Below are 8,600 nucleotides of genomic sequence, written 5' to 3'. Positions count from 1 at the left end.
AGGCCTCGACCGTCCGGCCAATGTGTTGGCCGAACACATGGTTCATGCACTGCTGGTACATCGCACCCGCATTCCTCAAGCCGAACGGCATGGTGACATAGTAGTACATGCCGAAGGGCGTGATGAAAGAAGTCGCGAGCTGGTCGGACTCCTTCATCCTGATTTGGTGATACCCTGAGTAGGCATCGAGAAAAGACAGGGTTTCGCACCCAGCAGTGGAATCCACGATTTGATCGATGCGAGGCAGAGGGTAGGGAACCTTCGGACATGCTTTGTTTAGACCAGTGTAGTCTACACACATCCGCCATTTCCCCCCTTTCTTTCTCACAAGCACAGGGTTGGCAAGCCATTCGGGATGGAATACCTCTTTGATGAACCCTGCCGCCATTAGCTTGTGGATCTCCTCGCCTATGGCTCTGCGCTTTTCTTCGTCGAATCGGCGCAGAGGCTGCTTGACGGGTTGGGCTCCGGCTCGGATGTCCAGCGAGTGCTCGGCGACATCCATCGGTATGCCGGGCATGTCCGAGGGACCCCACGCGAAGACATCGGTGTTCGCGCAGAGAAAGTCGACGAGCACTGCTTCCTATTTGGGATCGAGCTCGGAGCCGTTCCGGATCTGCTTGGAGGCGTCGCTGCTAGGGTCGAGGGGGACGGACTTAACCATCTCCGCTGGCTCGAAGTTGTCGGCGTGACGCTTCACGTCTGGCACCTCCTTAGAGAGGCTCTCCAGGTCGGCGATGAGGGCCTCGGGTTCGGCGAGGGCCTTGGCGTACTCCACGCACTCCACGTCGCATTCGAACGCGTGTTTGTACATGGGGCCGACGGTGATGACCCTGATGGGGCCCGGCATCTTGAGCTTGAGGTAGGTGTAGTTGGGGACGGCCATGAACTTCACGTAGCATGGCCTCCCCAGTACCACGTGGTAGGTTCCTCGGAACCCGACCACCTCGAACGTGAGGGTCTCCCTTCGGAAGTTGGAGGGCGTTCCGAAGCAGACGGGAAGGTCGAGTTGTCCGAGGGGCTGGACGCGCTTCCTGGGGATGATCCCGTGGAAAGGCGCAGCGCCTGCCCGGACCGAGGATAGATCAACACGCAGGAGCCCGAGGGTCTCGGCGTAGATGATGTTGAGGCTGCTGCCTCCGTCCATGAGGACCTTGGTGAGCCTGACGTCGCCGATGACGGGGTCGACGACGAGCGGGTATTTCCCCGGGCTCGGCACGTGGTCGGGGTGGTTGGCTTGGTCGAAGGTGATGGGCTTGTCGGACCAGTCTAGGTAGACTGGCGCCGCCACCTTCACCGAACAGACCTCCCGACGCTCTTGCTTGCGGTGCCAAGCCGAGGCGTTCGCCGCTTGCCCACCGTAGATCATGAAGCAGTCGCGGACCTCGGGGAACTCTCCTGCCTGGTGATCTTCCTTCTTGTCGTCGTCGCGAGCCCTGCCACCCTCCGCGGGTGGCCCGACCCTGTGGAAGTGGCGCCGAAGCATAGCGCACTCCTCAAGGGTGTGCTTGACGGGCCCCTGATGATAGGGGCACGGCTCCTTGAGCATCTTGTCGAAGAGGTTGGCACCTCCGGGGGGTTTCCGAGGGTTCTTGTACTCGGCGGCGGCGACAAGGTCCGCGTCGGCGGCGTCGCGTTTCACTTGCGACTTCTTCTTGCCCTTCTTCTTGGCGCCGCGCTGAGTTGACGCCTCGGGGGCGTCTTCCGGTGGGCGGCCCTGGGGCTGCTTGTCCTTCCGGAAGATAGCCTCAACCGCCTCCTGGCCAGAGGCGAACTTGGTGGCGATGTCCATCAGCTCGCTCGCCCTGGTGGGGGTCTTGTGGCCCAGCTTGCTCACCAGGTCGCGGCAGGTGGTGCCGGCGAGGAACGCGCCGATGACATCCGAATCGGTGATGTTGGGCAGCTCGGTGCGCTGCTTCGAGAATCGCCGGATATAGTCCTGGAGAGACTCTCCCGGCTGCTGCCGGCAGCTTCGGAGGTCCCAGGAGTTTCCAGGGCGTATGTACGTGCCCTGGAAATTGCCGGCGAAGGCTTGGACCAGGTCGTCCCAGTTGGAGATCTGCCCCGGAGGCAGGTGCTCCAACCAGGCGCGAGCGGTGTCGGAGAGGAACAGGGGGAGGTTCCGGATGATGAGGTTGTCATCGTCCGTTCCACCCAGTTGGCAGGCCAGCCGGTAGTCCGCGAGCCACAGTTCCGGTCTCGTCTCCCCTGAGTACTTTGTGATAGTAGTCGGGGGTCGGAACCGGGTCGGGAACGGCGCCCGTCGTATGGCGCGGCTGAAAGCCTGCAGACCGGGTGGTTCGGGCGAGGGACTCCGATCCTCCCCGCTGTCGTAGCGTCCTCCACGCCTGGGGTGGTAGCCTCGGCGCACCCTCTCGTCGAGGTGGGCCCGACGGTTGCGGTGATGGTGCTCGTTGCCGAGGCGACCCGGGGCCGCAGGCGCTGTGTTGCGCGTGCGCCCGGTGTGGACCGAGGCTTCCCGCATGAATCGGGAAGTCGCGGCGCGATGTTCCGAGGGGTACCCCTGCCTTCGGGAGGCGGAGCTTTCGGCCCGTCGGACCGCGGCGCCCTCCAGGAGATTCTTGAGCTCTCCCTGGATTCGCTGCTGAAAGTCGCCTAGAGGGGGGGTGAATAGGGCGAAACTGAAATTTACAAATATAAACACAACTACAAGCCGGGTTAGCGTTAGAAATAAAATCGAGTCCGCGAGAGAGGGCGCAAAACAAATCGCAAGCGAATAAACAAGTGAGACACGCGGATTTGTTTTACCGAGGTTCGGTTCTCGCAAACCTACTCCCCGTTGAGGAGGCCACAAAGGCCGGGTCTCTTTCAACCCTTCCCTCTCTCAAACGGTCCCTCGGACCGAGTGAGCTTTTCTTCTTCTCAATCAAACGGGAACAAAAACTTCCCCGCAAGGGCCACCACACAATTGGTGCCTCTTGCCTTGGTTACAATTGAGTTTTGATCACAAGAACAAGTGAGAAAGAAAGAAAGCGATCCAAGCGCAAGAGCTCAAAAGAACACGGCAAATCTCTCTCGCTAGTCACTAAAGGCTTGAGTGGAATTGGAGAGGATTTGATCTCTTTTGTGTGTCTAGAATTGAATGCTAGAGCTCTTGTAGTAGTTGGGAGGTGGAAAACTTGGATGCAATGAATGGTGGGGTGGTTGGGGTATTTATAGCCCCAACCACCAAAAGTGGCCGTTGGGAACCTGTCTGTTCGATGGCGCACCGGACAGTCCGGTGCACACCGGACAGTCCGGTGCCCCCTGCCACGTCATCACTGCCGTTGGATTCTGACCGTTGGAGCTTCTGTCTTGTGGGCCCGCCTGGGTGTCCGGTGCACACCGGACAGGTACTGTTTGCTGTCCGGTGCACAGTATGGGCGCGCCTGACTTCTGCGCGCGCAGAGCGCGCATTAAATGCGCGGCAGAGAGCCGTTGGCGCGGAGGTAGTCGTTGCTCCGGAGTCGCACCGGACAGTTCGGTGCACACCGGACAGTCCGGTGAATTATAGCGGACTAGCAGTTGGAGTTTCCCGAAGCTGGCGAGTTCCTGAGGCGGATCTTCCTTGGCGCACCGGACACTTCCGGTGAATTATAGCGTGAGTGCCTCTGGAAATTCCCGAAGGTGGCGAGTTTAAGTTGGAGTCCTCTGGTGCACCGGACACTGTCCGGTGGTGCACCGGACACTGTCCGGTGTACACCGGACAGTCCGGTGCTCCCAGACCAGAGGGCCTTCGGTTCCCACTTTGCTCCTTTGTTGAATCCAAAACTTGATCTTTTTATTGGCTGAGTGTGAACCTTTTACACCTGTATAATCTATATACTTGGGCAAACTAGTTAGTCCAATTATTTGTGTTGGGCAATTCAACCACCAAAATTAATTAGGGGCTAGGTGTAAGCCTAATTCCCTTTCAATCTCCCCCTTTTTGGTGATTGATGCCAACACAAACCAAAGCAAATATAGAAGTGTATAATTGAACTAGTTTGCATAATGTAAGTGTAAAGGTTGCTTGGAATTGAGCCAATAAGACTACTTACAAGATATGCATGGATTTGTTTCTTCCTTTTAACATTTTGGACCACGCTTGCACCACATGTTTTGTTTTGCAAACTTTTTGTAAATCCTTTTCAAAGTTCTTTTGCAAATAGTCAAAGGTAGATGAATAAGAGTTTGCAAAGCATTTTCAAGATTTGAAATTTTTCTCCCCTGTTTCAAATGCTTTTCCTTCGACTAAACAAAACTCTCCCTAAATGAGATTCTCCTCTTAGTGTTCAAGAGGGTTTTGATATATCATTTTGAAATACTATTTTCTCCCCCTTTTGAACACAATAGGAAAACCAATTGAAGAATATTCAACACTTAAGTTTTTTTTGAATTTGGTGGTGGTGCGGTCCTTTTGCTTTGGGCTTATTTCTCCCCCTTTTTGGCATGAATCGCCAAAAAACGGAACCATTAGAGCCCTCGAAGTGCTATCGTCCCTTTTGGCAATAAATAAATGAGTTAAGATTATACCAAAGACGAAGTCCGGTCCTTTTGCTTGGGGCTCTTACACTCTCCCCCAAAGACAAGGTCCTTTTCTTTGATGCTCAGCTTTTCTCCCCCAAGAATGGAGAGTTGCTTGAAGTGACGGCGAAGTATGAGTTACGTAGTGGAAGCCTTTGTCTTCGCCGAAGACTCCAATTCCCTTTCGATACACCTATGACTTGATTTGAAATAGACTTGAAAGCACATTAGTCATAGCATATGAAAGAGATATGATCAAAGGTATATAAATGAGCTATGTGTGCAATCTAGCAAAAGAAGTTCCTAGAATCAAGAATATTGAGCTCATGCCTAAGTTTGTTAAAAGATTGTTCATCAAGAGGCTTGGTGAATATATCGGCTAATTGATCTTTAGTATTAATGTAAGAAATCTCGATATCTCCCTTTTGTTGGTGATCCCTTAAAAAGTGATACCGAATGGCTATGTGTTTAGTGCGGCTGTGCTCGACGGGATTTTCGGCCATTTTGATTGCACTCTCATTATCACATAGCAAGGGGACTTTGGTCAATTTGTAACCGTAGTCCCGCAGGGTTTGCCTCATCCAAAGCAATTGCGCGCAACAATGGCCTGCGGCAATATACTCGGCTTCGGCGGTGGACAGAGCGACCGAATTTTGCTTCTTTGAAGCCCAAGACACCAAGGATCTTCCCAAGAACTGGCAAGTCCCCGATGTGCTCTTTCTATTGATTTTGCACCCCGCCCAATCGGCATCAGAATAACCAATCAAATCAAATGTGGATCCCCTAGGATACCAAAGCCCAAACTTAGGAGTATAAGCCAAATATCTCAAGATTCGTTTTACGGCCGTAAGGTGAGCTTCCTTAGGGTCGGCTTGGAATCTTGCACACATGCATACGGAAAGCATAATATCCGGTCGAGATGCACATAAATAGAGTAAAGAACCTATCATCGACCGGTATACCTTTTGATCCACGGACTTACCTCCCGTGTCGAGGTCGAGATGCCCATTAGTTCCCATGGGTGTCTTGATGGGCTTGGCATCCTTCATCCCAAACTTGTTGAGAATGTCTTGTGTATACTTCGTTTGGCTAATGAAGGTGCCCTCTTGGAGTTGCTTTACTTGAAATCCTAGAAAATACTTCAACTCCCCCATCATTGACATCTCGAACTTTTGTGTCATGATCCTACTAAATTCCTCACAAGTAGATTCGTTAGTAGACCCAAATATGATGTCATCAACGTAAATTTGGCATACAAACAAATCATTTTCAAGAGTTTTAGTGAATAGAGTAGGATCGGCTTTACCGACTTTGAAGCCATTAGCAATAAGGAAATCTCTAAGGCATTCATACCATGCTCTTGGGGCTTGCTTGAGCCCATAAAGCGCCTTAGAGAGCTTATAGACATGGTTAGGATACTCACTGTCTTCAAAGCCGGGAGGTTGCTCAACATAGACTTCTTCCTTGATTGGTCCATTGAGGAAGGCACTTTTCACGTCCATTTGATAAAGCTTAAAGCCATGGTAAGTAGCATAGGCCAATAATATGCGAATTGACTCAAGCCTAGCTACGGGTGCATAGGTTTCACCAAAATCCAAACCTTCGACTTGGGAGTATCCCTTGGCCACAAGTCGAGCTTTGTTCCTTGTCACCACACCATGCTCGTCTTGCTTGTTGCGGAAGACCCATTTGGTTCCTACAACATTTTGGTTAGGACGTGGAACTAAATGCCATACCTCATTTCTAGTGAAGTTGTTGAGCTCCTCTTGCATTGCCACCACCCAATCCGAATCTTGAAGTGCTTCCTCTACCCTGTGTGGCTCAATAGAGGAAACAAACGAGTAATGTTCACAAAAATGTGCAACACGAGATCGAGTGGTTACCCCCTTATGAATGTCGCCGAGGATGGTGTCGACGGGGTGATCTCGTTGGATTGCTTGGTGGACTCTTGGGTGTGGCGGTCTTTGTTCCACATCCTCCTTGTCTTCATCATTTGCATCTCCCCCTTGATCAATGCCATCATCTTGAGGTGGCTCATTTGCTTGATCTTCTTCTTCATCAACTTGAGCCTCTTCCTCATTTTGAGTTGGTGGAGATGCTTGCGTGGAGGAGGATGGTTGATCTTGTGCATTTGGAGACTCTTCAGATTCTTTAGGACACACATCCCCAATGGACATGTTCCTTAGCGCGATGCACGGAGCCTCTTCATCACCTATCTCATCAAGATCAACTTGCTCTACTTGAGAGCCATTAGTCTCATCAAACACAACGTCACATGAGACTTCAACTAGTCCAGTGGACTTGTTAAAGACCCTATATGCCCTTGTGTTTGAGTCATAACCAAGTAAAAAGCCTTCTACAGTCTTAGGAGCAAATTTAGATTTTCTACCTCTTTTAACAAGAATAAAGCATTTGCTACCAAAAACTCTAAAATATGAAATGTTTGGCTTTTTACCGGTTAGGAGTTCATAGGATGTCTTCTTGAGGATTCGGTGTAGATACAACCGGTTGATGGCGTAGCACGCGGTGTTGACCGCCTCCGCCCAAAACCGATCCGAAGTCTTGTACTCATCAAGCATGGTCCTTGCCATGTCCAATAGAGTTCTATTTTTCCTCTCCACTACACCATTTTGTTGTGGTGTGTAGGGAGAAGAGAACTCATGCTTGATGCCCTCCTCCTCAAGGAAGCCTTCGATTTGAGAGTTCTTGAACTCCGTCCCGTTGTCGCTTCTTATTTTCTTGATCCTTAAGCCGAACTCATTTTGAGCCTGTCTCAAGAATCCCTTTAAGGTCTCTTGGGTTTGAGACTTTTCCTGCAAAAAGAATACCCAAGTGAAGCGAGAATAATCATCCACAATAACTAGACAGTACTTACTCCCGCCGATGCTTATGTAAGCAATCGGGCCGAATAGATCCATGTGGAGTAGCTCAAGCGGCCTGTCGGTCGTCATGATGTTCTTGTGTGGATGATGGGTGCCAACTTGCTTTCCTGCCTGACATGCGCTACAAATCCTGTCTTTCTCAAAATGAACATTTGTTAGTCCTAAAATGTGTTCTCCCTTTAGAAGCTTATGAAGATTCTTCATCCCAACATGAGCTAGTCGGCGGTGCCAGAGCCAACCCATGTTAGTCTTAGCAATTAAGCAAGTGTCGAGTTCAGCTCTATCAAAATCTACCAAGTATAGCTGACCCTCCAACACTCCCTTAAATGCTATTGAATCATCACTTCTTCTAAGGACAGTGACACCTACATCAGTGAATAGACAGTTGTAGCCCATTTGACATAATTGAGATACGGAAAGCAAATTGTAATCTAAAGAATCAACAAGAAAAACATTTGAAATGGAATGGTCAGGAGATATAGCAATTTTACCCAAACCTTTGACCAAACCTTGATTTCCATCCCCGAATGTGATCGCTCTTTGGGGATCTTGGTTTTTCTCATATGAGGAGAACATCTTTTTCTCCCCAGTCATGTGGTTTGTGCACCCGCTGTCGAGTATCCAACTTGAGCCCCCGGATGCATAAACCTACAAAACAAGTTTAGTTCTTGACTTTAGGTACCCAAATGGTTTTGGGTCCTTTGGCATTAGACACAAGAACTTTGGGTACCCAAACACAAGTCTTGGAGCCCTTGTGCTTGCCCCCAACATATTTGGCAACTATTTTGCCGGATTTGTTAGTCAAAACATAAGATGCATCAAAAGTTTTAAATGAAATGTTATGATCATTTGATGCACTTGGAGTTTTCTTAGGCAACTTAGCACGGGTTGGTTGCCTAGAGCTAGATGTCTCACTCTTATACATAAAAGCATGGTTAGAACCAGAGTGAGACTTCCTAGAATGAATTTTCCTAATTTTGTCCTCAGGATAACCGGCAGGGTATAAAATGTAACCCTCGTTATCCTGAGGCATGGGAGCCTTGCCCTTAACAAAATTGGACAATCTTTTAGGAGGGGCACTAAGTTTGACATTGTCTCCCATTTGGAAGCCAATACCATCCTTAATGCCCGGGCGTCTCCCATTATAGAGCATACTTCTAGCAAATTTAAATTTCTCATTTTCTAAGTTGTGCTCGGCAATTTTAGCATCTA

This window comes from Zea mays, chromosome 9, assembly GCF_902167145.1.
Source record: "Zea mays cultivar B73 chromosome 9, Zm-B73-REFERENCE-NAM-5.0, whole genome shotgun sequence".
In the NCBI taxonomy this organism is placed as follows: Eukaryota; Viridiplantae; Streptophyta; class Magnoliopsida; order Poales; family Poaceae; genus Zea; species Zea mays.
This window is presented reverse-complemented; position numbering follows the sequence as displayed.